At 39.8% G+C, this 23,894-nt stretch overlaps 1 protein-coding gene and 1 long non-coding RNA gene across 5 annotated transcripts in view; both read left to right on the top strand.

Moving 5' to 3' along the window:
• DYNC1I1 (dynein cytoplasmic 1 intermediate chain 1) overlaps positions 1–23,894 on the top strand; it is a 334,077-nt gene that overhangs the window by 222,819 nt on the left and 87,364 nt on the right. The window lies entirely within an intron of this gene.
• On the top strand, positions 1,262–23,495 carry LOC309665598. The gene is made up of 2 exons (XR_014266559.1): positions 1,262–8,521; positions 8,872–23,495. It is a non-coding gene; the product is annotated as an uncharacterized lncRNA (long non-coding RNA).

The following is a 23,894-nucleotide window of genomic DNA, read 5'->3' as shown; positions in this document are numbered from 1 at the left end:
TCAAGCAGTGACAAAATCCACAGAGTGTCCTGGAAGGGATGCCTTTGCAAAACCATGCCTCTCCAGATGGTTTGGATTAGAGATGTTTAAAAACACATGGCAGCATTAGTTTGGTTTAGAATTCATAGTTAATTCAGTAGATAAAATAATGCAAATTTGAAACCCTAGCCTGTGTATCAGAAAAATCATCAAATCTTATGATTGCTCTTAGGGGAGGTTGGTATGTGATGTGTTGATTTTTTAAATGATCTAATTGAAATAATAAAATTAAGAAGGAGTAAAAAAGATTGAAAATACGAGAGTCTAAGTAAAAACTTTTCTACTCTGCAGAATATTTATTCCTTTAAGCTGTCATATCCAATCAATTTGTATGGGATTCGACAGCCAATTGTCATTTCCTGAGATAAACTATGTAAAGAGGTTGTGTTACAGAGGCAGCATGAAAAAAAAAAAAATGGAAAAAATAATTCCAGAGCATGATGCAGAGAAAGACCAAAATGTCCTTAGAGTCCACAAAGTGTGGCCAGGATCCCCTCACCTTGCTAAGAATAACAGATAAGCAGCTTATGCAGAGGTTTTCCCTTGGGCTTACTCAGCTTTTCCTCCTGCACGTACTATTTCTAAAGGAAAGTACTCTTGGTCTACATTTTAGTAAAGTATTTTGCTGTGTATGTGGTTTTCAGTCTTGGTAAGGGCTCTGTGTGAACAGTGATGTCGCACACTGTGTTCTCTGGCATGAGATGTGTAACAGTTACCCCAGGGCCCCCAAAGGCTCCATCACTAAAAGCCCGGCTCCTACTGTCCCCTTCCTTATGTCTAAAATCAGAAGTATCCCACCCTCTGATCCCACAGCTGGGCAGCCGGCAAACAACTTCTGGAAAAGAACTTCTGTGTGGGAACAAAATTCATTTAATGATGTCTGTTAGCATGTGTGCTACCTGCAGCACAAATAAAAGCATTCAGCTGTGTTAACATTGGCACTAGAAGAATGTTCATCCAAGAGCCTTTCAGAAAATATGGGACGAAGATTCTACAAAAATAGAGCCAGAAGTTTTCAAACAACAATGGATGGGCTTCTAAGGGCTTGCCCTTAAAGGGGGCACAGTATTTCATTCCCCCAGAAAGGAACACATTTTGGCATTTTCTAGGTATAAAAACTAGAATTGTGGCTTTTAATGTCTGGAAAGAGCTCCACAATCAAAGCAAATGTGCTCCTTTAGCCGCAAAGTATACACACACACACACACACACACACACACACACACACACTACACACACATACAAAGAAAAATGTCGGGGAGAGTGGGCAGGTCCTGTGAACAGAATCTGTGTGGGCTCATGGAGATTTTCACAATTAATTTAACTTTGTTTTAGCAACAGAGACATTGTATTAGCCAATCTTAACTACTGATCCAGAGTTCTGCATCCATACTCACTTAATATTTGGAACCAGAGATTGTATTTTTGTTTCATCTTCTAATAGTTTTTTAAATAGCTGGGGTTTGCCTTTCCATTTCAGTCCAGTTACCATGATAAGATAGGCTAACCGTGTTCTGCTGTATTGGGTGGGGAGGAGATTGGTTTTTGTTTTTCATTTTGTTTTTTGGGTGTTTGTTTCTCACATGAGTTAATAATTTTGTCCATGAGACCTATCAGTATGTAGAATTGTAGAATCTCAGGGTTTGGAGATACCTTCATGGTTTTCTGGACCAGCCACCTAGTCATGCCTGAATTCTCTTGAATGATTCCTTCTTCCCCTGCCAAGTCATCATCTTGCCTTGCTTGAACGTGGCTCATGCTCCTGACCCAGGGCAGACCACCCCACCCCTGGCCAGTGCTGCAGTTTCCCAGTGAGCTTGCGGCGGAATGACGTTCCACCCTAAAGGACTGCTCATCACAGACAGGCAAAATCACCTTGGAATGTCAAGGGGAGTAAGTCCGGGAGCAGGGCAGCAGGCTTTGGGTTGCTTTGGGAGTGGAAAAGCACTTAAATAATAATACTGCCTGTCCTCCCCCCCGCCCCAACCTTCCTCATGTGTCTCTCCATCTTTGTCCTCACCTGCTTCCTTTCACATCATGTCATCAAAGGCATTGACAACATGTGTCAATCTTATTGCCATTAAAATTCTTGAAAAGACTTCCCTTTGGAGGAAGGTGCTTAGGAAAAGCTCTGCCTGCTCCCCACCAACCTGGTTGTACCTGTGCTCTACCTCCTTCCACCTCCCCCACCTGCCAAGCCACGCTTCTTATCATGCCCTATACCTGTTTCATGGCACTTTCTTTAATATGGTCGAATTGTGAGGACTTGCTAAATTTCAGAACTGGATTTCACCTGATTTTCCCCTTTAAATAGTGAAAGCTGCTGCGACAGGCTTAACGCAAACCTCCTGCCTTCAGAACATTACAATGTGTTCTCCCCTTTGTAAGAGGGACATTTGAGCCAAGTTCTATAAAACATCGCCAATTCAGACAACTTGGAGAAAGGAGGCCAGTTCTTAAATCAGATACGGTTTGCTAGAGGAGACCTGGATAACTAAATGAATTTTTGAAAAGTCAATAATCATACCCTTCAAACTATCCTTTGTACAAATAGTAATTTTCATATATATTAGGTCCTCTGATATGATATCTGCTGATTTGGGGCATTGTTACTCTTGGTGTTAATGTATTTTCATTTCTGTATGTGATAACCTGAACTAGTAAACATTGGGGGCCTGATTGCTTTAATGAACAGTTAAAAAGGTTTTGCTGTTTGTATATGATGGTTTATAATGGACATATATAAAATGCTTGAGGGACTTAGAAACTGTTTATTACCCCACACTATTCATTTCATTAGCAAGTAGTATTTTTCATAGACAGTATAAAGGGAAACCAGTTAGCCTCTGTTATCCTGTAATAATTTCACAGCTAGTTAGGTAGTTCTTGTGTTCTAGAAACAGTGTCTTCTCAGACCCATATTATTTCAAAACCCTTATGGATATGTTGTCCATATCATGGAAACTTATCCTTAGAGACCCAAGACTGTTGAATCTTGCCTATCAGTGGAATGAATTCAACCCATAAGTATCTTACATTGCTGCTCTCAACTTCAAAACTCCTCTATAGCAAGGAAGGCTATAAATGAGCAAGTAAATCATATATTGCTATTCTACATAGTTCCCACTGAAAACCTTTAATGAGTATAGGTGTGGCTAGTTGATATCAATAATGTTTGGGAGCATAATTCTGAGAAAGCAGAGAGCTGCAAAATATGGTACATTGGGGAGAATGAAAGTGCAGAAATAGGGCAAGTCTTTTTGTTTTTACCTGCAGAATACAATTTGCCACACCCCTCGGTTGATGGCAGGTCAGCCCAAAGAAAAGCACTCTAAGCGTCTGTACAGCATATTTTTTTAAAAGACCAGTGGATTTTTGCTGCCTAGTTCACATGCATCAAGGTAAGAAAGATGATCCCTTGGAAAACAGGCAATATCAGTTAAAACAAAGTTTGGTGTAAATGCTAAGACCTATATTAGAATTTTTTCTGTCCAGAGCCTGATTACTTGGAGCCTGAATTCTATTCTCTCTCTCTCTGGCAGTGAGCCTGAGGGGCCATGATCCATTTCACTAGTTCAGCTGGTTCAGTTACCACCTGTGTTCCAACAGTGAAGTCAGACCGAGAGGAGAGGCAGCTCGCCGGGCTGGTCAGATCCATATCCACTCAAGCCGCTCTATTTATTATTCCACTAGGGAATGCTCTGCCCTTGAAGGCTGATCCGATGAGGGTGGGATCGCAGGCAGCAGGTATGCCATGAACAACAAACCCATATTTTTAACATATGTTTAATTTGAGTAACTCTCCTCCTTTAAAATACCTCTTGATTTTAAATCCACATCCTGATTTGCCCACTCTTGTTACCATTTTCTGCTGCCTGTTCTGAATTAATCCTTTGAGGTGGTCATTCCCCGGAAAGAAAAAAGGAAAATGAGAACAGAGATGCAAAGTTGGGAATGTGAATGAAAGAGAATGGCAGAGGGAAGGGGATCATTAAGTAGAGTCTGTTTTCATGAGCTAGGTTTTCTTTGAGCTGTGGAAGACAGGAGAGGTAGAGGAAGAAGAGAAATACAAGGAAAAGGCACTCAAAAGGTTATCCGTTAATATCCCTACTGAAGAATGGAAATCATTTTTTGCAATAGAGCTCAATTTACAAAGATTATTTTCATTCTCCGTCGTACTTCATCTCAAAGAATTGATATAATCTAAAAAGTGGTTAAAATTATTAAAATAGTTTCCATAGCAGAAAATTAAATGATTTTACTAACTGTCAAAGTCAGTGTTTAAACTGAGATAATTTGAATTATATTTTATATAGTGATCATGTCACTGGGATGTCTAAACATTCTTTGTAAAAGTAATAATCCCTGATTCTGATTTTTCATCAACAGAAAACTGACTAAAGGTTAGAAATATTAGCCACCAACTGCTGTTATTTGTAAAACCTGCAGAGAAGGCTGCTTTTCTTGAGGAATTCTGAGTTAAAATACATTCTTCACCTGGGAATTATTAACCCTTTAAGGAGCCTTTCTACTTTTTTCTCAGGTATATTTTCAGATCATGAAACTTCTTCAAATACTTGATTTAGATTATATTTTAAAGTGCAATAGCAATATCTTACGCTATTAAATATATTATAAAGTAGCAATATATTATGTTGCTTGATGTCATCAAATTCATTGTCCCTATTTCTGTGTATTAATTCATCTATCTACCTATCAAATCCCAGGTTTTCCTAAGCCACACCAGACTGGTTAAATGAGGTCTTGTTTATAGTATAAACTGTATTTCTATAATTCTCATCCCATCTGCAATTTGAGATTTCCAGGTTCTTCAAATTCTCTCACTTTTTTTCTGGAAGCTTCTAGAGGTTGCAAGTATGTGCATGAATAAGGTTCCACGGACTGCCTGTGACGCTGAAGGCAGCTGGCTGGAGCTCCAGCACCCAGGCCCCACCCCCTTCCCCTGTGCTCTGACCCCATCAGACATCTCAGGGGTGGCCCTCACTCCAGCGCGAGCTTCACAATCATGTGCTGGTTTCTATTGCTGCAGCATCATTGTTGCTGCCATGCTCCAGGGCCCTGAACAGTCCAGTGACTTCTAGAACTGAAGCCCGTCAGCTCGGGGCATGTTCCATAAAGAAGGAGACAGAATGATTTTCTCCCCTAAGTGTGTATTCTTTGTGTCAAGGAAGCCTAAATAAGGCAAGCTGGTACCCCACTCTCTCCAAAGTTCCTCATACATACAGTCTTTATATTTTACCAGTAGCACCCTAATGCCAATAGAGTTCTGGTGAACCTGTCCCCACTAAATCTGCTCTTCACAACTACCCAAATGGTGAACACTGCTTAGGCTGAAACCTGACTACCTGTTTAATTTTATTTCAAGTTTGAAATGCGGTCATCTTTACTTCAGTGATGGGACAGTCTGCTTTTTTATGCAGAAGAATTCAACAGACACTTATCATGCCTAGCACCATGTAACCTGCCTATGAGGAATTTATCCCTCCTCGCCTGGGTCACAAGCAAAAGTGAGTGATCTGAGGTCATTGCAATCTACAAAACTGAAATAATCGGTGCATGTTTTACTCAGAACACTCCCACCGTGGTGTCACCCGACTTAAGACTTAGTGTGAAAGGTTGAAAGTGGAGTGGAGATAGGAATGGTTAGGTTAGTTTGTGGAAAAGGCCTTTGGAAATCTGAGCTAGCTCGCCTGAGGAGGGAGGCGACCTCACATGAAGAATACCTACCTCCTACCTCAAGATCCTGCAGATGGTTTGGGGATGGTTGGTGAACCACAGGTATTCCTAAGGCTGGTTCCTATTAGACAGGGAAAGCTAGAAGCCTCGCTTTTCCTCATCCTTGCTGAGGAATGAAACCAATAAAGTCAGTTACTATTTAGACAAGTGAGTGAGTGCTGTTCATTTGGGAGAGAATTTTCCTGGGGTGGGACTGACCAATAGAAGCCACTGAACGGCTTTTGGGGGCAGGGGGAGGGCACAGCTAGAGAGTAGTTCAAGTAATGCAAGGATCAATGGCAACTCTGTTAACATCATTTAAGTTAAATCTACCTAAATCAAAATCATAAGGAAAACCTTGCCTTTGCATATAAATATATATATATATATATTTTGCATATATACGTGTGTGTATATATATATATACACACAGTCGTTCCACAAATAAAACGTGTAGTTCAAAATCTGGCACAATGACTCTCTACACAAGACTGAATTCTATAGAAGAAAAATTCCTAAGAGAAGTTTGTATTGCCAGATGCTTGGTATCATGTAGTCAAAACATTTTGAATGTGTTTTAAAATAGTCTTCCAGATGTGTGACAACTTGTTGCTAGCTATATAGCCCTTGTCTACATTTTGGAAGGGGGTGTGTGTGTGTAAAACTGAGGTAGTTTATTCAAATTATACAGGAAAATGAAACTCTTATTGCCTCTTTGGTCTGATTGCCTTGGAAGAAAGTAGTTTAATTTTTTTTTTTTGGCATTTCAACCAATTTCTTCAACTCTGCATTTGACCTGGCAAATGTAGACACGGATAGAACTTTCCACAGTACCTTGTATTTGCCATATGAAAGGTATTATTGCTACCAAGTTGTGACATTTTCGGACTCTAAAGCAGCTATTTAGAAATTCAACTTTATTTTGTGTTTGTCTTGCTTCTTGAGAGTAAATGTGTATCAGTTTCCCCAGTTTCTTTGCATTTTAAAGCTCATGTTAAAGAATATGGAATTAAATAAGGAAAAAAGAAAATGTATTACAGATTGGTTTACTTTTGAACAAGATTTTCCCATAGAAATTCACATTCTTCAGTGAGAGCTATGTGCTATGTTAAACCCACCTCCGGAGGTTTAAGTGTGCAAACAGTAGGTGCTAAACCTTTTTTAAAATTAATTAATTAATTAATTAATTTTTGGTTGCGTTGGGTCTTCGTGGCTGCGCCAGGGCTTTCTCTAGTTGTGGTGAGCAGTGAGCGGGCTTCTCATTGTGGTGGCTTCTCTGGTTGCGGAGCACGGGCTCTAGGCGCATGGGCTTCAGTAGTTGTGGCTCGCGGGCTCTAGAGGGCAGGCTCAGTAGTTGTGGCGCAGGGGCTTAGTTGCTCCGTGGCATGTGGGATCTTCCCAGACCAGGGCTCGAACCCGTGTCTCCTGCATTGGCAGGCGGATTGTTAACCACTGCGCCACCAAGGAAGCCCCGGTGCTAAACCTTTAATGACCTACTGGAACTGCAGGAAAAATTGCTCAGGAGAATTTGCATCTTGTGAGTCTTGTACAATTATTTCCTCTAGGCCACAGAGAGACATTCTGTTTGTACTTAAGGTAATCAGTAAGTAAATCTGTGGACTTTGTCTTTGATATAATTTGGTATCTTTGCCAGGTTTAAAAGAAGAGAATGCCTGGGGTATCAAATTCTGAAGTGTTGTTTCACATGTCAATCTAGTTCTCAATACTTATCTTTCTATCAACATGCTTAAGTACAGTGTTTGATTTCCAATTATTCCTAATTACTCTTTAACACCAGTTATATATGATACATTGATAGAACTGGGAATAGGGCAAATATTGAGTTGTCATCCCTTTCTAAATGCTACAATTAACTTAAAGATGACAGGGTTTCTGTAATTGTTTTGATTAAGAACTGGTAGAAGTTTGTCCAAGTGATACAGACTAACAAGCATAAAATGTCAGTTGCTTTAAAACAATTGAAAAACTTCAAAATGAAAATATGTAATTGTCCATCACTCAAGTTCCTTTAGATTACCTGCCAAAATCACCCTGAAACTTGACCTGCGTTGGGGGAGGAGGGTTGGGTGACAGTTGGAGGTAGATTATTGTCATATTTTTAATGCCGTGAGGACAAATTTGAAAAAGTTTTGACAGACGGTGTCTGAATCTTGATATGATGGCTGGTAGCACCTCTAGTGGGAGAGTAGTTCATTGATCGTGACTTAGATTTGAAGGATTCATTTTGGAGGAAGAAGATATGTGACTCAGGGTGCTAATAACGACAGAGCTTGGGTTTTTCCTGGTAGGATTGCAGTACGCTCTGTGCATCTTTACTCCTGCCTGAAGATTACCACCTCCTCTTTTTTGTTAGTTGATCGGTCTGAAATGGTAATTGGAGAAAGGAGTTCAGTGTGAAATGGGATACAAAGGAAGTGGAAAGGCTATATCTTTGTGTGACAGTGAGCAATTCACGTAACTTGGTTGGGAAAAATCTGTCACAACAGATTATGTTCTGTCTACCAGGTGAAAGAGAGTTGGATAGAACCACAGTACGTGTTTACAGCCAAAACAGGGTGAAGTGCACATGAACTTGAATGAGTAGGAAGGTTGCGTGTCTGGGAGGGATCAGAAATGTCCAGTATACCTGTGAACGTGACTTTGGCTAGTGATGAGCTATGGAAATTAGCTAACCTTATAAATAATTCAAAGTGTTTAGCTTACCATTTTCTCAAAATATTTACAAGTTGATCAAATATTTATTTATTTATTTTTTTTAAAAAAAAATTCAACTTTAATTAATTTTTATTTATTTATTTATTTATTTATTTATTTATGGCTGTGTTGGGTCTTCGTTTCTGTGCGAGAGTTTTCTCTAGTTGTGGCAAGTGGGGGCCACTCTTCATTGCGGTGCGCGGGCCTCTCACTATCGCGGCCTCTCTTGCTGCGGAGCACAGGCTCCAGACGTGCAGGCTCAGTAGTTGTGGCTCACGGGCCTAGTTGCTCCGCGGCATGTGGGATCCTCCCAGACCAGGGCTCGAACCTGTGTGCCCTGCATTGGCAGGCAGATTCTCAACCACTGCGCCACCAGGGAAGCCCGATCAAATATTTATTGAACAATGTGGTAGGCAGAATAATGGCCACCTTCTTTTTTTTTTTTTAATTATTAGCACCTTTAATTATTATTTATTTATTCATTTATTTTTTTGGCTGTGTTGGGTCCTCGTCTCCGTGCGAGGGCTTCCCCCAGTTGCGGCAAGCGGGGGCCACTCTTCACTGCGGTGCGCGGGCCTCTCACCATCGCGGCCTCTCCCGCTCTGGAGCACAGGCTCCAGACACGCAAGCCCAGCAGCTGTGGCTCATGGGCCCAGTTCCTCCGCGGCATGTGGGATCTTCCCAGACCAGGGATTGAACCCGTGTCCCCTGCATTAGCAGGCAGATTCTCAACCACTGCACCACCAGGGGAGCCCTAATGGCCACCTTCTAATACCAGGAAACTGAGTGTGTTACCTCACATGGCAAAAGGGACTTTGCAGATGTGATAAATTAAGGCTTTTAAGAAGGGGAGATTGTCCTGGATTATCTGGATGTGCCCAGTGTAATCACAGGGGTCCTTATAAATGAAAGAGGGAGGCAGGAGAGTCAGACTTAGAAGGAAATGTGATGATGGAAGGAGAATCAAAGTGATGAGATGTGAGCAAGACTCAACCAGCCATTGCTGCTTTGAAGGTGGAAGGTGGCCATGAGCCAAAGAATGAGGCTGCCTCTGGAAGCTGGAAAGATGGCAAGGAAACTGATTCTCCTCTAGAGCCTCCAGAGAGGAGTGCAGTCCTGCCTCCCCCTCGATTTTAGTCCCAACCTCCAGAACTCTAAAATAATAAATTGGTATTGTTTTAAGCCACTCAATGTGGGATAATTTGTTACAGCAGCAATAGGAAACGAGTACAAATACCTCCTAGTCCTCAGGATGTGCCTTGGGCACAAAGTACAACACAGAAAAGAGAAGCACATCCCCTGCCCTTGGGAGTGAAGCTTACAAGTTCAACATGCCCATTTTATTTTGCCCACGATGAAATGAAGCCTGATAGAATTAACGTGATTTTCACAGAAAATCGTCTTGCTTTACCAGTCCATGGATCTTTACACAACAACATCTGTATCCTATGAATAGGAAAAAAAACAATCCCATCCTGCCCCTCCCACACAAGTTTTGTGTGTTACCCTAAAGGCTGCTGTCCTCTGACCAGCACAACAAACCATTTAACCCCAATCTAATCTCTTTTATTTGTGAAGGATCTTCTATAGAAGAACAGTCCTGCTTTTGCATCCTGAAGAGCTGGGACTCTCTAAAGTCAGGAAATATGGAGGTGGCCTTTTCTCTAGGGCAGTGTTTGCTCACCTAAATGAGGAAACAACTTCTGAAAGGAGGTGGGTCACACAGCTATAGTCCCAGGCCCTGCTAGAACTTGAGTTTCCTGACCCCTTTTTCAGTCTCTGCCCATTTTCCTTACAGACTCTAGGGTGCCTAGATCCAGCTGCTTTTTCAGAATCTGAACTAGGAATCGAGTCTATTTCACTGACTGACTTCCCAGCACACTTGTGTGGATTACAAAAGGAAATTAACACAGAAAAACCATTTGGAAAGGAAAGGAGCTCTTGCTGCAGTGTTTGGAGGGTATCACTGTGGGTGTCATGTTCAAGTGTAATAGACAGCCAACAACTGTGGATCTAATCAAATGGGGCCAGAAGCACATAACTTTTCAGCGTGGAGGAGCTATAAGAAGCATTCTCAAGTTTTGGAGTGGTGCATGTGAAAGGAATCAGGCGAAAAGCATTCAAAGGGAGCTGGAAAATCAGGCTTAGAGATCTTGTTTTTCAGGTCTGTTATAGTCACTTTGTGAAGTACTGCAGACAATTCATTATAATTTATCACACTGATACTCTTAGATTGGATGAAGCCCAAACACAACTGAGTTAGATGCATATTAAATTACCTCTTACTTAAAAGGAGGGTGGTCTCACCAGGGCAGGATGGAGTTCATTAGCAGACTGAGAAGCTTTTCTTAACTCTTCATTATCTGGTTTCATATTATTCCTGGTTCTCCAGGACCATGGGACACCTTTCCTTTTTCAACTCTTGGAAGAGTACACTGGGTACTGTGTGAATCTTAGAGCCACCGGTTCCCAAGATAAAATACTCATCATCACAAGTCTGTAAACAAAACTCAGATTACTATGAAAACTGCTCCTATTCATTACATAAAATCATTTCTTTTTTTCCTTTTTAGGGAAAAGGAGAAAAAATATTGTCCTTGTGTATTTTTATTTACACACTCCATTGTGATAATTGACTGACACACACATTGAGTGTACTCTGACATATGTGTTTGAGAAGTATGATCACATTTCTTCTAGCTGACCAGCGCTATCACCCCTAGAATTCAGCGAAGGACAAGGTTCAGACAGAATTCTATTGACAGAAGGCTTTCACTATGCCTCCAGATTCTTTTTCCAGAACTGAGAACTTCAAACTCCATGTAAATGGTCTTTAATTTGTGCATTCTGAGTCTTGTGAGATAGGATTTTTCCCCTGGAGGACAAAAAGGACTCAAGTGCTGTAAATTTAATCATTTGATCCCAAAGGAATTTTTATTCATACATTTTTGTTTGTCTCTGGGTTTGTTTATTTGTCCTTCTTTGAAAATCTAGCTCAGGTTCAACAATTGGGAATTGATACCCATTTATCCATTGGTCTTCTAAGTATACATAAATGTTATGTTAAGAGAGGATTTATCTCAGCTTAGAAATGAACCACCAGGACAGATTTCTGTCCCTTTGCACACTCTACTCACTCTCAGTTGTTGGGTTTCTTGTTAAACATCAAAGAATCTTCAGTGGAAAAAAGCATTGGTGTAGAAATTGGGGGATGGGTGAGACTTGGGATTGGGTGACAGTCACAAAAATCAGTTTACCCTTGTCTCTTTCATTGATCTTTTAGCAAGCACTTAAACTCAGTTTTTTTCTAGTCCTTTTCAGTACTTCAAAGTAGCAGTTTATCAATAGAACCAGCAAGCTAGACACAGTCCTAAGAGGTCATCTGGTTCATCTCCCTGCCTTAGGCATAAGCATATCTAAGTAATTCCAGGCAGATAAAAAGAGACAAAGACAGCTTCTGCCTTTGTACAACATTGCTTCTTGGCTGTAGGACCTCACTTTTCATTTGCTTCCCTGAGATCTGTATTCACCATACAGTTTTAATGTGAGAAAGCACCTCCTCTTGACAAATTCTTTTACCTTCTTAAATTTAGAATAATCCAACTGATTTCATGAACTGTCACAGCTGGCAAAAAAAACACACCACAGTAACTCAAAAGAAAAAAAAACCATGTCAAGAGCCTATGCGTAGTGGAACACTTTAGTCTTTTTTTTTTTTTTTTAATGGTCCCCCTGTAATTTTTAACCTAAGTGGCTTGGTAATGATCTAATGTGGGATGTTCCATGACTCCTTGGGTGGATCCTGCAAATGTAGATTTATTTTATCAGCAGGGGGTTGTCGAGTGACATATGAGACTGCATTTTCTTCCTCATTTTCGGACCTCCTCTAGCACAAAACCTGAATCCTACAAATTCAGAAAGAAATTGCCCACAAAGCAAGAAACAGATCTGTCATGCAGTTGTTTTTAGACCTTCTTGCCAGTACAGTAATTCTGAATCCGATTAGCCTATTTATTGTTTGTTTGTAAAAAGAAAAAAAAAAAACCTGGTAACTGAATTCTATTGAATTTTACAGATGAAAGCCATTGTTGACTTTTTTATATAGCCAAGGAAGAATTCATAGACTAAGAAGCTGGCTCTTTTTTTTTTTTTTTTCCATGACTTACTCTATCGAGGAGGGAGTAGGAGGCAGGAAGCAGGGGCCAGGCCAGGGGAGACCCATATTCCTGAATGCTGTGTTTGCCCCCTTCGAAAGGACTTAGTACTTTTTCAAGAGAAAATAAACTTAATTTGTGGCTACACTTTAAGTAAGATGGTTTGATGGTAAAAGTGGAGCAGTCCCAGCCCTGGATTTAGAGAAGTCGTGTGGCTGAATCCCTTAGCATCACTTTCATGTGGTTGGGTGAGCCATTCTCAGAAACCCCAAGCATTTTTGAAGATAGTAAACTGGAAACAGTCACAATTCTTCCCTCCCTTTTTGCTATTAATCCTTCATGTTTTAACTAGCACTAAAGCTAATGCTGCCTACACTCTTTCCTGTCAAATTGGAACTCTTTTTCTTCTCTCTTGAATAATCTGTTCTCTGTAGTTCATACTCATATAAATCAAAGGGGTAGATGTCAACACATGCCATATCCAAATATCAATTTCCTTTTTTTAATTAGGCAGGATTTAGACATTTGATTTGAAGAAAGCTGGTGCTTTTTAACATATAAAACAACCATATATTCATCTCTTCCTATTCTTTTTTGTCCCTTTTATAAAGCAAAATTTTGCTTTCAGCTTGCACCACACCCCTATTCCAGCTTAGGCATAGCAACCTGGGTTTCGTATTTCCCGAAAAGGAGACCCTAGATGGTTAGTAAATGTTTGGAAGTCTAGACTGAAAAAGCTTCTTTGATCTGAGCATATTTCATTGAGCATTACTGTCAAAAAATGATGCATATCTCCACCTTGCTTTATTCACAGTAAAGTTTTGAAATAACCTTATTTATAAAAATTGAATGTGGGTGTGTTACAATCCCCTTTCACCAACTGATCTCAAACTCTTGGATTTGTTGTTGTTGTTCAAATGTTCTCTAAGACCTAGAATATCTATGTCTAGGCCTAATTACAAGGAAAAAAAAATCAAGCCCAAATTGACGGACATGCTAGGAAATACCTGACTGCCAGTACTCCTCAAAGAGGTTAACATTATCAAAAATAAGAGAAGTCTGAGAAACTGTCCCAGCCTAGAGAAACCTAAGGAGACATGATGTCTAAATGTAATGTGGTGTCCTCGATGGGATTCTGGAAGAAAAGGACATTGGGTAAAAACTAAGAACCTATGGATAAAGTTTGGCTTTCAGTAATATTGTATCAATATTGGTTCATTAGTTGTGACAAATGTACTCATACTAATGTAGCAATAGGGAAGATGTTAACATTAGGGGAAACAGCCTGTGAGGTGCATAGGAACTGTACTATCTTTAGAACTTCTCTGCAAATCTAAAACTGTTATAAAAAGTTTATTAAAAAATTAAGAATGATAATTTTTGTGCTGATTTCTCTACAGAACTCTTACTAGCTGTGAGGATTGACACAGGAGTGAGAAACACTTTTCCTTTTACAAATAAAGTTTCTGTGGGAAACAAACTTCCCTTTAACAAACAAGGAAATAGAAATTTCCTAGTTGTTCGGCAATGTAACACATGGGTCATATCTAGTCTGGCACCTGGCACAAGGAGGGTTTCCAATACCACTGTGTTTGATAGTCTGAAGCAGTTACTTCCTAAGAGTGGCTTGGCATTTTAAAGAACTTGTTACCAAGACTCTCCATCTTGCTGTTGGGTAGTTTTTAGCTGGAATGTACACACACACAAAAATTGTGTGTATAGGTCTCATTTTCACCTTGAATTTTTGGTATGTGTCTTGCTTTTTGTTTTAAATTTTATTGAAGTATAGTTGATTTACAATGTTGAGTTTAATTTCTGCCATACAGCAAAATGACTCAGTTATACATATATATTCTTTGTCATATTCTTTTCCATTATGGTTTATCACAAGATATTCAATATAGTTCACTGTGCTCTGTAGTACGACCTTGTTGTTTATCCATCCTATATGTAATTGTTTGCATCTGTTAATCCCAAACTCCCAGTCTATCCCTCTCCCTCCCCCCTCCCGCTTGACAACCACAAGTCTGTTCTCTCTATCTGTAAGTCTGTTTTCGTTTCATAGATACGTTCGTTTGTGTCGTATTTTAGATTCCACATATAAGTGATATCATCTGGTATTTGTCTTTCTCTTTCTTAGTTCACTTAATATGGTAATCTCTAGGTCCATCCATATTGCTGCAAGTGTCATTACTTCATTCTTTTTAATGGGTGAGTAATACTCCATTGTATATATGTATCACATCTTCTTTATCCATTCCTCTGTCAGTGGGCATTTAGGTTGCTCCCATGTCTTGGCTACTGTAAATAGTGCTGCTATGAACATAGGAGTGCACGTATCTTTTCAAATTATAGTTTTGTCAGGATATATGCCCAGGAGTGGGATTGCTGGATCATATGGCAAGTCTATTATTTGGTTTTTTTGAAGAACATCCGACGGTTTTCCATAGTGGCTGCACCAATTTATATTCCCACCAACAGTGTAAGAGGGTTCCCTTTTCTCCACACCTTCGCCAGCGTTTATTTGTAGACTTTTTAATGATGGCTGTTCTGTATGTGTCTTGCATTGTATGGCTCTTTAAGAGACTCTCCAGGTACAGGTGAGGATGGAATACACCTCAAAATTTTCACTGATTGTTGTTTTTGAACTTTTCCCTTAACACAGGCCATCCTTTTCTTTCTCTTTTTTTTTAATTTTTAAATTTTTTCATTGAATGAAAGATTCTTTAAAATCTGTAGTGCTTTACAGTTTTTAGAAGTTTCACACAGATGATTTCCTATAATCCCATAATAACCCTTTTTTCCCCCTACCTATATATTGCCCTCTCCCCACTGGTAACCACTAGTTTGTTCTCTGTATCTGTGAGACTGCTTCTTTTTTTGTTTTATTCACTAGTTTGTTGTATTTTTTAGATTCCACATATAAGTGATACAATACAGTATTTGTCTTTCTCTGTCTGACTTATTTCACTTAGCATAATCCTTATCTTTCATTTCCAAAATGTGACCACTTTATCCAAGAGAATCCCATCTCCTAATGAACCTCTTATTTTAAAAATGTATGTGTATTTCGTATTTTTTGAGTTCAGAAGAATTTCCCCTGGGTTCCTGTGTCTGTGTCTCTAAGTAGGAAGTCTCTTTTGTTCGTTAAAGCACATGGGGGCACTCTCCCCTTTTCACAAGAGCTAATAACAGTTCACATAATTATTTAGGGGTATAAACACTCATTTTAAGAAGGTTGTATTGAAATGGCATTTTTGCTTTGGCTGCATAGTGACAAGATGAAACCAAAGCGTTTTCTCCCAAAGCAGTGACAGTAAACGCAGAGCTTATTAGTAGTGACCCAAGTGGTTTCCAGCTGCTAGCTGTTCAGTAGACTCCCATGAAATGATTATTTGGTCTCAATCAGTTCTCAGCAGGAACAACCCACCTCATGGTAGGTATTACCACAATTGGTGCTAATTAGTTCTGTTGTCACCTTTCAAAACTGGTAGAGTAGGAGTTGTTGAGTCAGGTGATCGATCTCTATACTAGCAACAGAAGTCCGGCTGGAAAGGGGTTGGAGACTCCACGCCAAAGCCGCTGTAGCAGACAGAGAGCCCAAAAGCCCTCTCTGCCCTGTAGGGATGCATGAGGTCGTCTGTGATCATGAGTCCCACGTCCCATGGCATGAAGTCAGAAGGGGGAGGATTGTATATCTCAAAGAGAAAGTACACCTGCATTCAGTTCATGCAAGGTTTCACAGTATATTGACTTCTAAATCAGCCAGGCCATAGTTCAGATTTGGGCTTTGCCACACACTATTCATTTGATCTTACGCCCATGACGTTACTTGCCTGAGTCTGGGTTTTCTAATCTGAAGAAAAAGAAGCAAAATTACCCACCTAATAGGACTGATAGAGAGATGTATACAACGTGCTTGGCACTTAGTAGGTGCTCAAAAATTTGGACTGCCCCCATAAGTAAATAACCATGTAATCTAGCGTGACAGTGATAATGTTCATTAGCCCTCCTGATAATAAACAAGAAAACTCTCAGTGTCAGCTTGGAGCATGATGCTGAAGGGAACTTGGGACCTAAACCTTTACTATCCCTCTCAATGATCTCTTTCTAAGAGCCTAATCATTTAGGAGGGAAGGGGAAGCCAGGAGAGATGTAAAAACTAGCAAGTCAAATTGAAGGAAATTAAGCAATGGCACTTTGGCAGAGGAACTTTTATTGTATCATATGTGTCTCAGTTGGCCAGGTTGTGCACATGGGTGCATGACCCCATGAAGGAAACATCCCAGGCATGGCCTACATTGATGCAAAAGGAGATTCATCTCACAGTGACTTTCAGCCATACTCAACTAATTCACTGTTTGCAGGTCCTCCAAATTTCTCAGTGACACAAAGCACGGACCTCCAAGCCTCTTCAAATTCTGATTCAGTAGATCCAGGCTGGGATCCAGGAATCTGTGTTTTTAATAAACTAAGTACTTATGTTCAGATAAGTTCAAGAACCATTGATTTAAAACAGTACTGTTCACTTGACTGCATGTGGGAATTTCCTATGCAATTTTTAAAAATCTTGATGCCTGGGTCCTACCCCCAGAAATTCTTATTTAATTGGTATGGTTTGTGGCTTGAGTACTGGGGAATTTTAAATAGGTCCTCAGATGATGCTAAGGTACAGGCAAGTTTGGAGTAACACTGATTTAGAAAATAGCTTGAGAGGTCCATGCACCTGCAAATGACGAATAATAATAATCAGATGTAAAGTCACGTCACAGATAAGTAAGTCCCAGCTCGACTCAAAGTGTGAAATATGTTAACATAAGAAAAATCCCATTTCAGAAAACTTCCTGGAATTAGCGTGTAGATTATCCCATTGCCCTAGAATTTTGTTGTATTCCAAAGTTCTTACACCGAAGGGACTAAGATTTAGAGCCTAAATTCTCCTAAATTGGCAGTGCTTGCAATATGAGTATGCCTGAATAATAATGTGGCATGAATCTCATCTTGGTTTTCACTGTAGAGTTATCTCTGGTGCTAACATTTCACAGTTTCCTCTTCTTCCTCTTCCTCATTACCCAAAGTCAGTCAATTGTCAGGACTTAGAATTGCCGTCAACAACAGGAGCTATAACCAAGCATGAAGATCTGTTAAACCAGAGAGACTCAGTGTCCCAGGAAGGAGCAGAGGGTTGTCAAAATAAGGACTCCAGAGAGTTAAAACATGTAACAAAAGGTGCAGTAAAACTTCTCGGAGACAGTTTCTCAACCTAGATCATCAAGGCAGGACCTAGCATTACTATCAGAACTGCTTAGAAAAGATTTGTTGAGCAAAATGAAAACGTCTCTGGACCTTTGTTTTCTCTGGAAATGTTTCTTCAAATCACAGAAGTCACTTCTAACTCTATATAGGGGCATGCAATGTTGTTTATCGTCTTTAAACTGCATTACTTAATTCAAATCTTGCAACGGCCCGAGGGAAGAGAGTCAAAGAAAATGCTCTGTTTCTAGGCAGGGCAAGAACTCTCATGCTCCTGCCATGAATTGAAAATTCAGGCTTAGAATGGGACCTCACTTCAATTAGGATGGCTACTATAAAATAAAACAAAACAAACAAAAGCAGAGAATAAGAATCAGCAAGGGTGTGGAGAAATTGGAACCTTTGTGCATTACAGGTAAGAATGTAAAATGTTGCAGCCACTATAGAAAACAGTATGATAGTCCCTCGAAAATTTAAAAATAGAATATGATCCAGCAATTCTACTCTCAGGTATATACCCAAAGGAATTGAAAGCAGGGTCTTGAAGAGATAATCTGTATACAATTACAATATTTGAAAATATTGTATATTTACAATAACGTTATTCACAATAGCCAAAAAGTGGAAGCAACCCAAGTGTCTATTGGCAGATGAATGGATAAACAAAATGTGGTATATGCATATGATGGAATATTATTCAGACTTAAAAAGGAAAGAAATTCTGATATATGCCACAGCATGCATGCACTAATACTTGTAGTGCTACCTGGGTATAATAACACCTTTATAACATAGGCTAAGTGACACATGACAGATGTCACAAAAGGCACTCTATGATTCCATTCATATGAGGTTCCTAGAATAGTCAAATTCATAGAGACAGAAAGTAGACTGCTGGCTGCCAAGGGCTGAGAGGAAGGTGGGAATGGGGGATGTGTGTTTAAAAGATATGGAGTTTGAGTTCGGGAAGATGAAAATGTTCTAGAGATGGAGGATGGTGATGACTACACAACAGTGTGAATGTACTTAATGCCCCTGAACAGTACACTTAATAATGGTTAATAGTTTTATGTTACATGTATTTCAGCACAATTTTTAAAATAAATAAATAAATAATTTGCAAATGTGCAAAAAAATTAAGGCTTAGAGGATGTATACAACTAGTAGGTATTAGAGCAGGAAGTCAGGTCTCGAAGTTCCAAGTGTGTCAACCCTCCCTTTCCACCTCGAGAACCTCTCAGGGGGTAGAAACTGAAGAAGCTATTCGGGAGAAGTAAAGGGAATAATTATTTGAGGAAAGAGTGGTCAAAGTAGTCCAGACAGTTGTCCTGAAGATAAGAAATAAGGTTGTTAAGGTTCATGAGATTAGGACCATGTCAGCACACCGACTTTTTTGTTGTTGTTGTTGGAAGAGTTTTAATTATGGATTGAATTTTTATTCTTTTTAATTTTATTTTTATTTTCTTTTTTTTAATTGAAGGATAGTTGATTGACAGTGTTGTGGCAATCTCTGCTGTGCAGCAAAGTGACTTGGTTTTACACACATGTACATTCTTTTTTTAATGTTCTTTTCCATTATGGTTTATCCCAGGAGATTGGATATAGTCCCCTGTGCTATACAGTAGGACCTTGGTGTTTATCCATTCTAAATGTAATAGTTTGCATCTACCAACCCCGAGCTCCCAGTCCACCCCTCTCCCTCCCCTCTCCCCCTTGGCAACCACAAGTCTGATCTCTATGTCTGTGAGTCTGTTTCTGTTTTGTAGATAGGTTCATTTGTGCCGTATTTTATTTTATTTATTTTTTATAAATTTATTCATTTATTTATTTTTGGCTGTGTTGGGTCTTTGTTGCTGCACGCGGGCTTTCTCTAGTTGTGGCGAGCGGGGGCTACTCTCTTCGTTGTGATGCATGGGCTTCTCATCACGGTGGCTTCTCTTGTTGCGGAGTACGGGCTCTAGGCGTGTAGGCTTCAGTAGTTGTGGCACATGGGCTCAGTAGTTGTGGCTTGCAGGCTCTAGAGTGCAGGCTCAGTAGTTGTGGCGCATGGGCTTAGTTGCTCCGTGGCATGTGGGATCTTCCAGGACCAGGGCTCGAACCCGTGTCCCCTGCATTGGTAGGCGGATTCTTAACCACTGTGCCACCAGAGAAGTCCCACTTGTGCCATATTTTAGATTCCATATATAAGCAATGTATATATATTTTTTAATTTTAATTAAAAGTTTTTAAATTAAAAAAATTTTTTATTTAAAAAAAATCGAGATATAATTCACACATCATAAAATTCACTATTTTTAAGTGTACAGTTCAGTTTTTTGTGTGTATTCAGAGTTGTGTAACCATCACCACTGTCTAACTTCAGAACATTTTTATCACCCCAAAAAATAGACCCAGACCCATTAGTCATTCCCCATTCTCCCCCAACCTGCATTCCTGAGCAACCACTAATCTTCCTTCTGCCTCTATGGATTTGTCTATTCTGGACATTTCATATAAATAGAATCATACAATATGTGACCTTCTGTGACTTCTTTCACTTAGCGTCCTTTCAAGGTTCATCCATGTTATACCATGCATCAGGAGTTCCTTCCTTTTTATTGAATAATATTGCATTGTTTGGATTCGTCACATTTTGTTTATTCCTCAGTTGATGGACATTTGGGTTGTTTTCACTTTTTGGCTGTTATCAACAATGCTGCTATGAACATTTATGTACAATTCGAATAGTGACATGTTTTCAGTTATCTTGGGTACATACCTAGGAGTGGAATTGCCGGGTCAGATGTTAACTCTATGTTTAATGGTTTCAGGAACTGCCAGACTGTTTTCCGGAGTGGCTGCCTCATTTTACATTCCTACCAGCACCGTATGAGTGTTCCAATTTCTCCGTAGCCTCACCAACAATTATTATTTTCCTTTTTTGTTTGTTTTTTCCCTTAGCTTTACTGAGGTATAATTGACACGTAAACATTTTAAAATTATAGCTATCCTAGAGGGTGTGAAGTGGCACCTCATTGTGGTTTGCGCACTAACTTTTGTGTACTCAGCACACAGCCCAGGTCTAGGGACGCACAATAGTGAGAGGCATGAAAATTCCAAGGGATTCGAAGAAAGGTCATTGGAATGAGTGGTTTCTAATCTCCCAGAAATCAGATTTTAGAATCAGCTGCTTTTCATTAATTTTTTTTTTAATACAAACTGAGTCCAGAAGTAGCAAGCAAGCTAATTCAGCGTTTGCTCCTGCACACCCCATTACTAATGGGGTGGTAACTTTCATGGATGGGTACTCTTAGAGTTTAGAAGAGTGACGTGTGTACCCTAGGATAGAGACTGAGGCATAGGAAAAGAGAGCTCTGAAGGAGGAAAGACCCTTTCCCTTCATCTCAATTAAAGTTAAATGCCCAACTCATGACTCATGTCTTGGTTTTTCCACCTTCACAACCTTCTACATTGTCAGATGCCCGGTGCTGCCTGATTGCCTGTAAGAGGTGTTTCGACAGCAGTGTTCTCCAATTACATTTGTTTCCATTAACGAAATATCTTTGAGGGTTTCTTAGGTACTTGCAGAAATATATACTAGCTCACTAGTAGCCAGAAGCATCTGATCTGCCTGCCTCACAACCCTCTGACAGCTAAGCATTAGCTTTTAGGCAAATAAAATGTCAGCCACCATTAAACAGCATATGGCAACAATATGGCCATTCCCTCTCAAGGATTAACTTCTCCCCAGAAGAGATGGTACTTGAAATAAGAGATGCTTTTGAATGCAGGGCCCCTATCCCTCCTGCCCAGGCATGATGGCTGGGGAGCGGGCAGAGTGCTACACACAAAAGGACCCGGGTGACCAGATCAAATGTGAACCTACGGCACCCAGCTGCCCAACCAGCAGTGACCCAAGGCTGTTTGCCCTGGGCATCTGGGTCTGTGGTTAAGGGAAAGTACCATCCTTAAGCTGGCCTGGATTAACTCTATAAAATAGAAAACAGCCCCACAGCCACTTAAAGAGGGCTCGGGGCCGACTGGAATTGAATGCAGTTGGTGTGCAGCGGGAGGAGGGAGACGTGGAGAGTGGAGCCTCCACCCGACTCGTCTCTGTGGAATTCCCTTAGTGAATGGGGTGAAACAAACTGCCTTGTCTCGAAATAGATGATGAGAGCGTGGAACCCTGTTCTCGTGGGCCAGCTCGTGTGCAAGTGGCCATGTGGCAATATGGATAAGGAGGAGGGCTGCCTTTGCACCAGGCAGTCTGCACAAGATTAGAAAATAAACAGTTTCCTCAGGAGCCTCTGGGCGCCCACGTCTGCGGAGGACACCAGAAACTGTCAATAGAGAGAACCTGATCCTCCAGACATAGTCTCGCCGCCTTGCCTGTCCTGGTTTGGGGGGACTGTAGTATGTAAAATAATCAAAATGGCATGCTCGTCCTGTTGGAAGTAGTGGTTCCTCCTGTAATAATGTCTCTGTGCTACTTGTATTGGAATGTAGACGGTCAAGCTCACCAGTTTTACACGAAGCTTTTAACATAGGAGCTTATCATATTTCTGGGGCCTGATTTGACCATCGACATGGCCACGTCAGTGAAATCACTAGCTTTGTTAAAACAGTTCAACTGTAGTCTCGGGAAAACTTACTTTGATTAGACAGTCGGCACTGTCGCAAAATTCTCATCATCTTTATCATTATTTTTCCACTCATGTAAACTACTTGATTTGAATGTTTAAAGGCCATACGTTATTTTCCAAACTAATTTCAAGGCTCTAATATTTTAAAGAATAAAATAAAATAGGTAAAAAGTTAAAGCTACAAGCTATATAGATATGTATTCTTACAGAGCCAAGAATAACAAGGGTGGGGAAGCTTCTTGTTTCCAATTTGTTTGTCTAAATTGTATTAATCATGTAATGCTTTATTATGACACTGAATAACTGAATGAATCCAAAATTTTAAATGCCTAGGAGAGTGATGACATTTTTGAGATAGCATTAGTATTGTTGATGTTTTTCATAGAATATGTCTTCAGAAAATGTACTGTTAAATATGAGGACAAGAAAAAGCCACATGTTTTAGTAGTGTCAGTCAGTTTTTCTGGAATGCTTTTTTACTCTTTACGCAATAGATACAACTGACAGGATGATATCATCCTTTGCTCTTTCTGCAGACAGTCAATAAATTCCATGACAGTTGGCAACAACAACTAGATCAGTAGCTGTACGAACAGTGCAAGGTTGCAGGGATTTTGCTAAGACACTGTACTACTCGTGGTTTGATGCAGACTTTCCAAATTAGAAGAACAGCTGTCTCTGTCAGGACTGTAGTTGGGGGACTGCTCCCATGTGTCTAAAGGAACCTAAACATTTGGATGAAAAATTAAAAATTCAGTCAATCAACCAAGTGTTTGCTACCATTAAATCAAACATCAGGGTACTTTGAAACATCTCAAGAAATGACTAAATTCTAAACTTTACATCTAGATAATTGTGATCATACTGCCTTAGAGTTTCCATATGAATAGTACTATGTCAAATGTGGCATACCCTGGAGATCTATTTTTAACATTTATACATAGTCTATAATACATAGAATATTTACTATAATTAACATACTGAGCTTAAAAAAATAAGTGCAATTGATGAATCACAAGTTCTCCATCATTTCTAATCTTCCAAATATAAAATAAAAAGTATTTCTACTCTTTTTTCCTCATGGAGGTATCGTAAAGATTGGTTTGAAGCAAAACAAAGTAGACTCTAATGGCAGAACTCTGATGCTCCAAAGTGGTTTTACTCTTTTTTTTTTTTTTAGCACTAATTTGACTTTTTTAAATTAAAGTATAATTGATTTACAGTGTTGTGTTTGTTTCTGGTGTACAGCAAGTGATTCAGTTATACATGTATATATATTCTTTTTCATATTCTTTTCCATTATGTTTTGTTACAGGATATTGAATATAGTTCCCTGTTCTATACAGTAGGACCTTGTTTCTTATCTATATTATAT

This window comes from Balaenoptera physalus (assembly GCF_965194825.1).
Source record: "Balaenoptera physalus genome assembly, chromosome: 8".
In the NCBI taxonomy this organism is placed as follows: Eukaryota; Metazoa; Chordata; class Mammalia; order Artiodactyla; family Balaenopteridae; genus Balaenoptera; species Balaenoptera physalus.
Note: the sequence above shows the minus strand (reverse complement) of the source record. Positions and strands in the feature narration are given on the sequence as shown.